The sequence below is a fragment of the Ornithorhynchus anatinus genome, chromosome 16 (genome assembly GCF_004115215.2).
Source record: "Ornithorhynchus anatinus isolate Pmale09 chromosome 16, mOrnAna1.pri.v4, whole genome shotgun sequence".
Lineage (NCBI taxonomy): Eukaryota > Metazoa > Chordata > Mammalia > Monotremata > Ornithorhynchidae > Ornithorhynchus > Ornithorhynchus anatinus.
The window spans coordinates 3842110-3854824 of NC_041743.1; the positions used below are offsets into that span (position 1 = coordinate 3842110).

General features: G+C 46.8%; 1 long non-coding RNA gene across 3 annotated transcripts in view; it reads right to left on the minus strand.

The window, feature by feature from the left end:
* Positions 1–709: 709 nt before the first annotated feature.
* LOC114817207 overlaps positions 710–12715 on the minus strand; it is a 48314-nt gene continuing 36308 nt past the window's right edge. For 2 of the 3 annotated variants that reach the window (XR_003765048.1, XR_003765046.2), the window contains exons 2-4: positions 5062–5245; positions 4675–4969; positions 710–820 (exon numbers count right to left, since the gene is read on the minus strand). This is a non-coding gene — a long non-coding RNA (uncharacterized LOC114817207). Of the gene's footprint in view, positions 821–4674; positions 4970–5061; positions 5246–10592; positions 10825–12715 lie in introns of those variants that run through there. The other variant, XR_003765045.2, reaches the window with a different exon arrangement.

Consider the following 12715-nt stretch of genomic DNA (forward strand, 5'->3'; position numbering starts at 1 on the left):
AGAGAGGGGAGAGAAGGAAGGGAGAAGGGAAAATGGAAGGAGAGAAAGAAAAAAGGGGAAAATGGGACAGAAGAAGGAAAGGATGGAGGGAGAAAATGAGGAATAGAGGGAGGAAGGAAGGGAGAGAGGGAGAAAAGGAGGGAGAAGGGGAAGGAAATTTGGGCTGTGGCATTGCTCTGTCTGACCTCCCTTCATATCTGAGTGTCGCTAGCTTTCCCAGCTGCATCAGCCGTGTTTTCAAGGCGGCCACAACAGACGGTAGCCCTGGGGTTTCTGTCAGCCACTGACAACACCAACCTGACTAAGGAGTTGAAATCTTGACTCTCCCCACTCCCACCTCCCCTTCCTTCCAAGATGTCACTTCAGCAGGAATGTCTGTGTCCCGTTCTGAAAGCTCCCCAATGGCCACCTCGCTCGGGGCTGACAATTCACTATGGCTGTACTTCAGACCAATGTCCATCAAACTGACACCCAGTTCAGGCCACCCTCCTTCCAGGTCCCTTTTTGGCACCCCCCTTTTTTTAAAATGATATTTACTATGTGCCAAGCACTGTACTAAGCACTGGGATAGATAACAAGCTAATCAGGTTGGTCTCAGTCCCTATCTCACATGAGGCTCACAGTCTTAATCCCCATTTTACAGATGAGGCAAGTGAGGCCCAAAGAAGTGAAGTGACTTACCCAAGGTCACAACAAAAGAAAAGTAGGAGATCTGGGATTAGAACCCAGTTTCTTCTGACTCCCAGTCCCGTACTTGATCCATTAAGCCATGCTGCTTCTACCGGTTTTCCATAGGGATCTTGGTCTGTAAATTGCGAGTCTAGGAGAGTGAAGAAGAGCAGAAGAAGGGATGGATAAGGCTATTTTATCCTCGCAACACCCTATGAGGTCAGGAGAGGTGGATATTATTATCCCTAATTTACAGATGAGCAAACTGAGGCGTGAAGTCCCACAGCAGGGCAGTCCCAGAGCTGGGACTAGAACGCTGCTCTCCTGACTCCCAGTGCGTTCCTCTCGGCCTCAGTGCTTTCTGCCTCACTGCAAATAGACAGGCCCATCGTCTCTAGTACCAGGAGGAAAACAATTGACTCTCATTCTAAAAAGTTTCCTATTCGTTCATCATTTCATACCCTCCGGGATTAAGAAAAAAAATGCTGAGACCCAACCAGAATGTTCTATTCACCCTGATCTCCTGTGTCTTGGGACTGAATTATTATTTTTTAATGGTATTCGGTAAGCACATATTGTGTGCCAGGGATTGTATTAAGCATTGGTAAGCACGGTTAAGGAAAACTCACTCTATAATGTGCAAACTGTTGGTCAAAAATTTCTTAATTCAGCCATCATGTTCTACCTCCACCTTCCTCTGCCTGAATCCACACTTCGGGATGATATTGTATAGATGGGAGTCAGAGGACCTGGATTTGAATCCTGGCTCCGCCACATATCTGCTTGTGATCTTGGGCAAATCACCTCACTTCTCTGGCCCTCAGTTCCCGTATCTGTAAAATAAGGTTTAAGAGTATAAGCCCCACGTGGGACGGGGACTGTGCCCGACTTGATTAGCTTGTAACTACCCCAGTGCTTAGAACGGCATTTGGCGGATAATAAGCACTTAACAAATACCATAATAATAATAATTTCTCTGGGCCCCTGTTTCCTCCTTTGTCAAGTGGGGCTTCGATACATATTCTCTCTCCTATTTAGACCGCGAGATCAATATGGGATGAGCCCTGTGTCCGACATGATTATCTTATATCTACCCCAAGGCTTGGTACAGTACTTGACGCCTCGTAAGCACCTAACAAATAACACAGTTATTAAAACTGTCATTTTTTGGGGTCAAGTGGGGATTCAATACCTAGTCTAATCAATCAGTGGTATTTGAGCACTTACTATGTACTACTATGTGCACTGTACTAAACTCTTGGAAGAATACAATTAGTGGACCTCTTCCCTGCCCATAATGAGCTTACAGTCTAGAACTAGTGGACATCCTCCCTGCCCATAACGCGCTTACGGTCTAGAACGGGGACGGAGACCGGATCTGACTTGCTTGCCTTTATATCTACCCCGATGCTGGGTACGGTGCTTGACACATACTAAGCGCTTAACAGATACCACGGTTATTATGACTGGCACGTAGTAAGCCCTTAAAAATACAATAAAAATAATAATGATATTTAAGCTGTCATTTTCAGCAGAGCCATTAGTCAAGCGTTCTTGCTCCTTGGTCCTGACCGATGTGAAAGTCTGCCCCCTGGCGATTGTGTCCGGGATCAAATGCAGCAGACAGGGAGCTTCCCAAAACTTCCCAAATCCAAGGAATCGGAGATTTTGGTTGGATAGACCAGGCAGTTTGCCTCCACTTTTGATTGCATTTGCCCCCTGGGTCTCAGAAACCCCCCTCTGGAAGTCCGATGTTCGTCTTCTCCCCCCCTCCCCGGGGAGCCCCTCAAACATAAAAGTGACTTTTCAGAAACCCTCCCCATTCCTTCCTGCCAACAGCATCCCCTTTCCTCTCCGCCACCGCCGAAACTAGGACTTGGCTCCGTTTCTTCATCATCATCTTCTTCATCAGTGGCATGTGTTGAGCGCTCACTGCGTGCAGAACACTGTACTAGGCTCTTGGGAAAATTCAAATCAGCAGAGCAGGCAGGCGAGTTCCTCGCCCACAGTGAGCCGCCAGTGTGGAGACGAGTTTACGGTCTGGGGAAAGTTCAGATTTTCCTTCCCATCCTCTGCCCTCCCCAGTTTAGATTCTAGTCCCCCGATGAGGCTCTTCTGAAGTCTGTTCAAAGGGCAAAAGGTTGGGAAGGATTTCTGATGGTAATAATAATAATAATGTTAAGGCTTAGTGGAAAGATCACGGGCCTGGCAGTCAGAGGACTTGGGCTCTAATCCCAGCTCCACCACCTACTTGCTATCTGACCTTGGGTAAGTCACTTCATTTCTCTGGGCCTCAGTTCCCTCATCTGCAAAACGGAGATTCAATCCCGGTTCTCCTTCCTACTTAAACCGTGAGCCCCCAAGGGACCTGATTACCTTGCATCTACCCCAGTGATTAGAACAGTGCCTGGCACATAGTAAGCGTTTTACAAATGCCACAGTTCTTATATCAAGGGAGGGGAGGGAGGTGAAGAGGGCAGGGTGGACTTCAAAGTCAGTCACTGGGAAAGAGCATCTTCAAATCACTTTGTGTAATGGGACACCACACATCTACTAAATAAATATAGCCAGGGTATTTCCTGGCTTCTTGGTAGGACCCCAAAATAGGTCCCCAGTCTCAACGAGAAGTGACAATAAAGGCATCTGCCTTAGACTGTAAGCTTGTTTGGGGCAAGGAATATGTCCTCTAATTCTTCTTTATTGTGCTCTTCCATCTGTTAAGAACAGTGCTCTGCACATATGTATGTATCTGTATGTACTGTTATTTATTTATTCATTTATATTAATGTCTGTCTCCCCCTCTACACTGTGAGCTCACCGTGGGCAGAAACGTATCTCTGAGTTGTTATACTGTACTCTTCTAAGCGCTTGGTACAGTGCTCTGCACACAGTAAGCCCTCAATAAATATGATTGAATGATCGACCGAACCTAGCGCTCAATGAATTCCATTGATTTATTGATCTAGCAGGTCACTACGATGTGTGGAACAGTGTACCGAGGGCTGGAGACTGTGAGCCCGTTGTGGGCAGGGACTGTCTCTATGTGTTGCTAAATTGTACTTTCCAAGAGCTTAGTACAGTGCTCTGCACACAGTAAGCGCTCAATAAACATGATGGAATGAAAGGAGAGAGCTATAACAGGGCCGAACAGAGCCTACTGAGTCTATCAATCATATATGTAATCAATCAGTCATATTTATTGAGCACTTACTTTGTGCAGAGCACTGTTATTAGCACTTGGGAGAGTACAATATAACAACACAACACAGTCGATAGCTCCGTCCCTGCCCGCAGTGAGCTTAATGTCCTAGTGGAAAGAGCATGGGCTTGAGAGTCGGAAGGACCTGGGTTCTAATCCTGACTCCACCACTTGGCTGCTGTGTGACCTTGGGCAAATCGTTTTACTTTTCTGTGCCTCAGATTTCTCACTTGCAAAATGAGGATTCGGTAGCTGTGTTCCCTCCTGTTGAAACTGTGAGCCCTATGTGGGGCAGGGACTGTGTCCAAACCCAGTATTTAGAACACAAAGTAAGCACTTAAAAAATACCATTTTTTAAAAAAAGAAACCAGGAATGATGGTATTTATTAAGCATCCCCTGGGTACAACATGCTGCACTAAATGCTTGGGAAAGTACAGTAGAAGTCCAAAATGTCTACTCTCTCCACAAGGCGCTTACTGGTGCTAAACTTATCATCGTGTGGAGAAGCAGCGTGGCCTAGGGGATAGAGTCCAGTCCTGGGAATCAGAAGGTTCTGGATTTTGATCCCAGCTCTGCCACTTGTCTGCTGTGTGACCTTGGGCAAGTCACTCCACTTCTCTGTGCCTTCATTACCTCATCTATAAAATGGGGATTAAGACTGTGGGACAGGGACTGTGTTCAACCTCATTAGTTTGTATCTACCCCAGTGTTCAGTACAGTGCCTGGCACATAGAGCTTAACAAATACCACTATTATTATTATCACTCCTTATAAAATGTTAAATCATCATTAAATTTTTAATTACCATAAATTGTCCATTCCATTATGATCTCGAAGGGTTGACCAGACTGATATCTCACCATTCTCTCAGGAAAGGTGTTGATGATGCCACAGGAGATCTCTGACATCAATTCTATCACGACAGTCCTTTCCCTGTCACTTTTTCTCCAGCTCGATTCTCCAGCCCCGGCCGCTTCCTTCCGCCACTCATGATTAAAATCGAAAGCGTCCGTCTGCCACAGACAGCACTGCTGCTCCTAGCCACTGCGTTCGTATCAGAAACCTTCACCACTTCCAATCAACGGTAAAAACAAGCTAAACTTTGACAGGAGAGAGAGAGAGAGAGAGAGAAAGAGAGATTCGCTGGAGCCAAAATGGTGCCCATGATGTCCAGTTGTTTATCTGTTCTTACCAATTATCTCTGTGGAGAGAGTTTGTTTCCCTGAACGCCCTTGGATTTTTCTCCAGTGTCTTCCTTCTTCGTTCATTCCTACCTTTCAGATAGACTTGGTGGTTTCACTGAAACAATGCGGTGTCTGGCTTTCCATGGATTGTGGCACTTCTGGTTTTACGGCTCTTACTCCACGATCTGGACACTGAAACAAAGGATCTCTTTAAAAGAACAACCGAGGAGAAAGCAGTCTCTCTCTAGTTCCTCGAGTTGGAATTGGTGTGGTCGGTGAAAAATGACCAGAAGAGTGGGTTTCAGAAATTCTGGGGCTAATTTTTTTTTAATGATTTATTTTCTCCGTGAGCTCCATAAAATTTTATGAGGGCTTCGGTGAGGATTCATAAGATAGTATATAGTAGAGGGTAGTGAGGAAAAGTGCTTTCAAAGTGTTAAACTATTTTATTGGCTCACTGTGAGAAGCTAGGTCTGATACCAGCTTCTAAAAGTGAAAAGTAGGGTGCAATCTTGGTCTTTGCTTTCTGCAACTGTGTATTCACCAGGTGGGCTTGCAGGAGAGGTGACTCAAACTACAGATAAGCAGTGTGGTGTAAAACACGGGCCTGGGAGTCAGAAGGTCATGGGTTCTAATCCAGGCTCCACCATTTGTCTATGTGACCTCGGGTAAATCATTTCACTTCTCCGGGCCTCAGGTACCTCATCTGTAAAATGGGGATTGAGACAGTGAGCCCCATGTGGGACAGGGAGAGTGTCTAACCTAATGTGCTTGTCTCCACCCCTGTGCTTAGTAAAGGGCCTGGCACATAGTAAGTGCTTAACTAAAGGCGTTCTCTGAGAGTCTTTTCTTAATAAACCTACAAGGTTGTTTACGTAACTCTTGGGCCTCAATAAGCTATAACACCCTATTACAGTTCTCTATAATACAGTGCTACTTAGTACAATGCTGTGCACACAGTGAGCACTCGATAAACCCCACTGACCGATATCACATATTGGGAGTCTATCGAGACAGAGGATGTGTCTAATTCCCATCTTGAAAACTTTTTCTCCAGTCAATATTTCAATGGTATTTATTGAGCGCTTACTGTGTGCAGAGCACTGTATTAAGCGCTTGGGAGAGAGAGTTGGTAGACATGGTCCCTGCCCCACAGTCAGCTTACATTAACCAGCTCCGTAGACAGTGAACACTTAATAAATACAAATACTATCACGCCGCTCTATGTTGCTGTGCAATAGGAGGCCTCGTCTACTAAGAATTGCAGTAGTTCTTAAGCATTTACTCGATAGCAAGCACTGAATTAAGCACTGGGGCAGATCCCAGGCAGTCAGGTCGAACACAGTCCCTGTCCCAAAAGGGGTTCATAGTCTAAGGCGGAGGGAGAACAGATCCCTTTTTTGCAGATGAAGAAACGGGTCCAGAGAAGTCAAGCGACTTGTCCGAGGTCACCCAGCAGGCAAATGGAGGAGGTAGGATTAGAATCTGTGTCCCCGTCTCGGTGTTGGGAATCTTTCCACTGGGTCAGGCTACTTCCCAAGGGAAGCATGAGGGAAAAAGAAGAGCAGTCACTGAAAAACACTTCTCAAACTCTCTCATTTATACACAAAAATACTACCCCTGAGGGAAGCGGGGAGTCTTTCCCTCCACTGGACACACTCAGCACACTATTGTCCAGCCAACTCCCAGGATGAATCTTTGTCGTCAGTCACGATTGTCCTCCTTTAGGGACGACCCAAACACCATTGAAAAACTGCCTTGGAAAAAATATTCCTTTACTGGTTCAGCTGATGAACCTGCTGCTTTCTGGGAATAATACGTGCCACTGGGCGGTCTGGGAGGATGGGAAAAAGAATATTACCTTTCGCTTGCACAGAAAGAATCCGAAACTGGCACAGCAATGCTGGGGAAAATCTACTGTAGAATAGTGGTATCCGGCTGCATCACTGTACCGACAGAGGGTTTACAAAGATATCGGGGGGTGGTGCGGTGGTCCATTAAATCGAGGAAGTCTGTCAGTCGACCAATGAGCATTATGCTTGAGGGGTCATTAGTGGTGCCTTCTGCCCTTGATCGATTGGGTTAAGGTGACTGGATGTCCCACTTAGGATGTCTCCTTGTTGAGATTCTTTCCAGCCACCCGAAAGGCCCAAGGTGGCAATCAGTCAGTCGATCACATTTTTTGAGCCCTTACTGTGTTCAGAGGACTGGACTAAGCCCTTGGGAGAGTACGGTACCACAATATAACAGACACAATAATCCCTGCTCACAGTGTGCTTACCGTCTAGGGGGAGACAGACATTAATAGAAATAAATAAGACTTCAGGTGTGGACATAAGTGCTGTGGGGCTGGGAAGGGGGAATGAAGAAAGGGAGCAAGTCAAGGTGGCACAGAAGGGAGTGGGAGAAGAGGAAAGGAGGACGCAGTCAGAGAAGGCCTCTTGGAGGAGATGGAGGAGATAAGGCTTTGAAGGTGGGATGAGTAATTGTCAGATACGTAGAGGGAGGGCGTTCCAAGCCAGAGGCAGGCCGTGGGCGAGAGGTTGGCGGCGAGATGGACGAGATCGAGGTGCAGCGAGAGAGACTAATGTCTGACTTTTGGCCAGGATGGTGAGAGAGAACCCTTCAGTCACGGTGGACGAACCGAGTTCAAATGCCCTCTTGGGGTTGGCGATGGTGAGGTGTGTTTAGTAGGAGCAGGACCGTAGAGGAGGAGGAAGACGAGGAACGCGACAAAGAAGGGGGAAGAGAAAGAGCAGAAAGAGAGTTGGAGGAGAAGGATAAGCAGGAGGAAGAATAAGATAAGGGAAGAAGTTGGAGGAGCAGCGTAGTCTAGTGGAAAGAGCACGGGCCCTGTAGACTGTAAGATCACTGTGGGCAGGGAATGTGTCAGTTTATTATCTTGCACTGTCCCAAGCACTTAGTAAGGTGCTCTGCACAGAGTAAGAGCTCAATAAATACAACTGAATGAATGAATGAGTCGTAGGACCTGGCTTCCAGTCCCGGCTCCGCTACTAGTCTGCTGTGTGACCTTGGACAAGTCACTTCACTGTGCTTCAGTTCTGTAAAATGGGGATTAAGACTGAGTGCCTCATGTGGGATAGAGACGGTGTCCAACCTGATTAGCTGGGTAAATACCAATAAAAAATGGTGGAGGGAAAAGGGAAAAGGGGGTCTGGGGGCCGTCAGTGAAGAGCTGGAGGTGGGGAGATCCTGTCGGCTGTCAGAAGGATCTGCTCCCTCTGCCTGCACAAACAGCCGACTCCAAAGGTCTAATTATTTTCTCTGCTGGCCCTTATCAAACTGACAGCTCTGAGCTCAGCTGCCACTGCGCCATTGTCAGAATCAAATTACTCAAAAGGTCAGCGTCATTAACATGCGGCTGGAAAGGAGTGAAAATGCCAGCAAGAGAACCCCGGGAGCATCCGGGCCGCGAGCTGCAGAGATCTGCCCGGGACAGCCCCCTCTTGATTTGCTGTGGGTTTGTTTTGGGCTTTTTTCCTCAAGGTCAAAGCCATAACATCAGAAAACCTCACTCCCCATGAGGACTTAAAGGGTCTTGGAGGTCCAAGATCCAGCCGAGAAGCAGCGTGGCGTAGTGGAAAGAGGCTGGGTGTCAGAAGACCTGGGTTCTAACTCTGACTCTGTCACACACCTGCTGTGTGACCTTGGCCGAGTCACTTCATTTCTCTGTGCCTCAGTTCCCTCATAAATAAAATGGGGATCAAGAGCATGAGCCTCATGTAGGACATGGACTATGTCCAACCAGATTAGCTCGTATCTACTCCAGCTCTTACGGTGCCTGGCGCATAGTAAGCGCTCATCAAGTACCATAAAAAAGAAAAGGGGGGCAAACAAAAAACCTGGATGATCTTGGAGAAGGGACTTGGGGGCGTGAGGCAATAGGCGGGTAGGAGCTATAAATAAAACAAAATAGTCTTTTGAGACACCTTAGGAAAGTCCATTGAAGCTTGCCTATGGAACTGATCCAGAGTCTACCATGGTATTCAGTACAGTGCCTGGTGTAAAGTAAGCACTTAAACACAAGAACTATTAAGCACTGTCTACTCTGTGCAGAACACTGTACTAAGCACTTGGGAGAGTATAATAGAATCAGTAGACACCATCTCTGCCCCCAAGAAGCTTACAGTTTACTGTGTGCAGTACATTCTGCCAGACTCTCCCAAGTGCTAAGGACAGTGCTTCACACTCAGTAGAGGCTCACTACAATCATTATCATTATTATTACAGTCTATACCGTGCTCTGCCCCCAGTAAGTGCTAAATAAATACCACTGATTATCCATAATGGCATGTATTGAGTGGTATGTGCTGAACACTGTTCTAATTTCATTATTGTTGTTATTATTATACTCCTAAGAAGTGGATCTTTGTAGGATGTCAACTTGCTGAAAACTTCCTGATTTGATTCATTCCCTCCACTTTCCCCCTGAAAAGTGCTACTAAAAAGCTGGTCTGTTTCTTGTTGAAAATGGTTTTCATTCACTTGAATTCCCTATCTTTTCTGCTTGGTTTTTTATGGTATTTAAGCACTTACCACGTGCCAGTCACTGTACTAAGCACTAGGGTAGATCCAAGCTAATCGGGTTGGACAAAGTCCATGCCCCACATGGGGCTCACAGTCTAAATCCCCACTTTACAGATGAGGTCGCTGAGGCCCAGAGAAGTGAAGTGACTTGCCCAAAGTCGCACAGCAGACGTGGCAGAGCTGGGATTAGAACCCAGGTCCTTCGGACTCCCAGGCCCTGGCTCTACCCACTAAGCCACGCTGCTCCTCTGTGTGCCAAGCACTGTACTAAGCATTAGGGCAGATAGACCACAGTCAGATCAGACGCAAAGAGATTGGGTATTTAAACCCCATTTTACAAAGGAGGAAACTGAGACCCAGAGAAGTTAGGTGACTTGGCCAAGGTCACACAGTAGGCAAGTGAACCTCTAAGTTAGGGGTCAGGGCTCTGGAGTGAGTCAGGGTGGGGTCCGTGCCCCCCTACCCTCCCGCCGGGAAGGATGCTCCAGATTTGCCAAAATGAAGTATTGCTGTTAAGCTTTTGTGGAAGGCGAAATATCCCCCAACCACCCTCAATGCTCAATAAAATTATATTTTATATTCCGAGAGAGAAAACTTTCAGAAAAAACTTGAAAGGGATCAAACCCTTTACCTTTACAAATAAACATAAGGGAAGCAGCGTGGTCTAGGGATAAAACTCAGGCCTGGGAGCCAGAGGACCTGGGTTCTAATCCCGGCTCCACCACTTGCCCGCTGCATGACTTTGGGCAAGTCACTTTTTCATGCCTCAGTTTCTTCAACTGCCAAACATTCAGTACCTGTTCTCCCTCCTACTTAGACTGTGAGCCCTATGTGGGACAGGGACTGTGGCCTGATTAATTTGTTTCTACTGCAGCACTGAGAACATTTCTTGATGCGTAGTAAGCGCTTAACAAATACCATTAAAAGTAAATAAATTCAAGACACTTTCTTCCCCCGAGATGCTAGTCTTCCCCAACTTCCAAACTTTCACCTCACAGGGAGGGTCTTCTATCTCTCCTTGGGGGGAAGCAGGTGCGGTTTGGTTTTCCCAGGAAGGGTTGTCTTCATATCGGTGGTCCATTTCTGCATAGCCTGGGACCCTCCTTTAAACGTGTGGGTTTAGCCGGGGAGGGAGACAGTGCTTAGGGCTTTTATTCTCCGTATTCTTGTAATAATTTGATCCTGGAAGGTGATCTCCCAGCATTAGATTCTAATGCCCGCAGAGACAGCTGAGGGAGAAGCAAACACAAAAAGCAGACCCGTAAATTCCCCTCCTTCAAGCTTGTTTATAAATAACTCACCCCAGCGAAAACCAGCTCCACGAGCTGGAGGCAAGAACAGAAACGCTCCTTCTCTCAGCAGGGTTTCTCTGGGCCTGGAGTTCCCACGCAAGTCTTCTGAGGATGCATTCCCATTTCCAGTCTGTCTCCCGTCCCCTTCTTCTCTGCTTCCGTGTCCCTGTTTTCTCTTTCCATTCCTTCTTTCCTCCAATTCCTCTTTTTATTAGAAACTCCCCCATTTTTCTTCTGCTTCTCCTCTTGCTCATTCTGTCGCCCAGCTCCCCCCTCCCAATTTTTCTGCTTCCACCACCAAAGGTATTTACTAAGCGCTTACTTTGGGCAGAGCACTTTACTGAGCGCTTGGGAGAGTATAGATCTACAGAGTTGGTAGACATGTTCCCCACACTCCATCCCTGTCTCTTCCTGAATTTGGTTCTGTGATTACCATGGCAAGTGACTCTCTGGTGCCATTTTATATTTTCAGTGGGTTAGGTCTCTGCTCTGATCCTTCCTTTTCAGGAAAATGGGTTTGGGTTCTGGTAAGACCGATGAGAAATATCACCTGAGTCAAATAATGGACCAACCAGCCCAGGATTCTGTCTCTCACAGTGGCACCACAGGATGCTGGCAGGACATTCATCACCATCATTATCATTAGTATTATGGCATTCGTTAAAGGTTAGTATTATGGCATTCGTTAAACGTTTACTAGGTGTCAATCATGCAACTTCTCTGTGCCTTAGTCAACTCATCTGTAAAATGGGGATTAAGACTGAATCTCTTGTGGAACAAGGACTGTGTTCAACCTGATTAGTCTTTATCTACCCCAGTGCTTAGTACAGTGTCTGGCACACACTAAGCACTTAACAAATACCATAAACAAACAAAAAACACTGTTCTGACCACTGGAGTAGATATAAGTCAATCAGGTTGGACACAGTCCCTGCCCCACAGGGGGCTCACAGTCTAAGTAGGAGGGAGGAAAATATTTTATCTCCATTTTTTAGTTGACTAAACTGAGGTACACAGAAATTTAGTGAATTGCCCAAGGTCACAGAGGAGGCAAGTGGTGTAGATAGGATTAGAACCCAGGTCCTCTGACTCCCAGGCCAATGCTCATTCCACTAGGCCATGTTATTTCACCTTCAATCAATTGGTAGTATGTACTGAGAACCTACCATGTGAAGAATGCTGTATTCAGCTCTTTGGGAGTATAATACAATCAGGAGACCTGATCCCTGCCCACACAGTGTTTACTACCTAATGGAGGAGAAATACATTAGACTATGTACCTAAGAGCTAGGGAGAGGGAAGGCGGGAACCAAGTGCTTAGGTGACCCGAGAGGTTAAAAATTATTCAGGGAAGACCTCCATAGGAGATGTGATTTCAGGAGGATTTTGAAGATGAGGGGGTGAAGAAAGGAAGCAAATCAGGGCGAAGCAGAAGGAATGGGGAAAGAGGAGGTGAGAGCTTTGTCCCGGAAGGCCTCTTGGAGGAGATGTGCCTTCAATAAGGCTTTGAAGGAGGGGAGAGGAATCATCCGTCGGATATGAGGAGGGAGAGCATTCCAGACCGCGAGAGAGACGAGATTGAGGTCCAGTGAGAAGGTTGGCAATAGAGGAGCAAAGTGTGTGGGCTGGGTTGGAGTAGGGAGAGCAGCGAGATGAGGTTGGAGGGGGCAAGACAGAACGACTTTTGCCTTCTTCCTACCGAGAACACCCTTCCACCATTCACCTGGTCCATTCCCCTCAGTCTCGTGGCCCTGCCTCCCACTGAGGACAGAAAAATAAGAATTCGAGCTCGGGCCAGGGCCTTCCGGTTCCCGGGAAGGCT